Source organism: Rattus norvegicus, chromosome 14, assembly GCF_021556685.1.
Source record: "Rattus norvegicus strain SHRSP/BbbUtx chromosome 14, alternate assembly SHRSP_T2T, whole genome shotgun sequence".
NCBI classification, from domain to species: Eukaryota; Metazoa; Chordata; class Mammalia; order Rodentia; family Muridae; genus Rattus; species Rattus norvegicus.
Genome location: NC_141547.1, coordinates 64,808,883 through 64,810,580, shown reverse-complemented (window position 1 = coordinate 64,810,580; position 1,698 = coordinate 64,808,883).

Sequence of the window (1,698 nt, the reverse complement as noted above, 5' to 3'; positions counted from 1 at the left end):
TGGGGATAGAGGAGGTCTAACTAAGACACAGGAAGCAAGCTGGAATCCAAGTTCCTTACACAAAGTTCAGTTTTCATGTTTGTCTTTCCTGTTCTAGTTCTGCTGAATAACTCCTTCAAGATATTCTCTGCATACACATACTTTGAGTTATGATCTCATCTACTCCTAAACAAATAACACCATTAATATCATACCTTATTCAGAAGTCAGGTGAGATAACCTATAGATGGAGTTGATTTTGCCATTTGTATCCTACTTAATAACACAATACTTTAAGTTGTGATGACCATTGCCAGAGTCATTGCTCAAAGAAACCTAGGATGTAATAATCCTTTCAAAACATACTGTACAGAAATATGATGTTTCTGTATCAGATACTGTATTACTTATAAAAAAGTATTTATGTTAACCTACTGTTGGCAACAAATGAATTGCTTGGCTTGGGTCTTTTGTAATTCTCGTGGTTAAAGATACATTCAATATTCATACTCTTATTTTGCTGTGAGAACATTTATTTTTTGTTTTGTTTTTGTGGGAACATTTAATTTAATTTATTTTTATGATAACTGCTCAAATAATCTTGGAAGTAAAACATGAAAATAGGTATAAAACAGCCCTCCCATTCAACTCCCAAATAAAAGAGGACGTTGCCTCTCCTTAGAGGTCAGCTCACTTCAGGTACAAAGCTCCATTTGATCTTGGCTACTCATTTTGCCTGTATCCCAAATATGTGATATTAAATGACTTGATCAAACAGCTTGTCTGGCACAAAGCAGATAAACCTCCCTCTAAGTGCTGACGACAAACCTACTTTGAAAACACATTCAGAAATCAACTTACAAGATCAAGGTTATTCCAATATAGCTTGAGTATAGAAAAGAGATAAAGAGAAGCTTGAGAAGGGGAGACAAGACAGCTCTTGGAGTGATTGAGAAGAAAATTAAAATACCTAGAATAAAGTGTGCTGTCTTGTGTTCTTGGGCTTTGCTTTTTTCTTTTCTTTTTTCTTTTCTTTTGTCTGTTCCAGGAGCCTTTTCTTAAAACTATTGCATAAACATTTCCTTAATGAAGATACATGGGGGGGGGGGCGTGCTCGCACATGCGCATGTGTGTGCTATTTTGTTGTCCAGTTCTTTTTCCCCTAGCTTTTGCATTTGTCCTGAGGCTATCAATTATTCTACACTTGCTTTTCTTGTCTAGAGTGAGAACACATCCTGATTAACCTCTCCTAACCCATTCAGGGCTTTAATCTTCTCTGTGTTAGTATGATTTAGTTTTTGTGTCTGTCCATGTGGACTACCGACTCATTCCTTCACTCTCTCTAAGCCAGCCTTTCCACTTTACATCTATCTATAAATCATCCACATGCAAGGTTGAGAAGAGATTCATAAGTTCTTAATGCAATAACTCACAAAGTGTACTGCCATCAGATATCTGAGTTTCAAGGGAATAACAAACAAGTTAACCTCATTTTAACATGGAACAAGATAAATGCAGATTTAATCATGACTTAAAACCTTCATTTAACTGTCACCTTCACCATTGTTTTTAAGGCAGTTCAATGGTCATTTGAGCTTAAAAAATAATGGAGCATATTTTGTTCATATCAACATTTGAAAATTGTTTTAATGCATGTTATTTCTTTATTCTCCAAGTACAAATAAAGTTAGCCTTAGGTTTCATTCCTTAGAGTTTTCT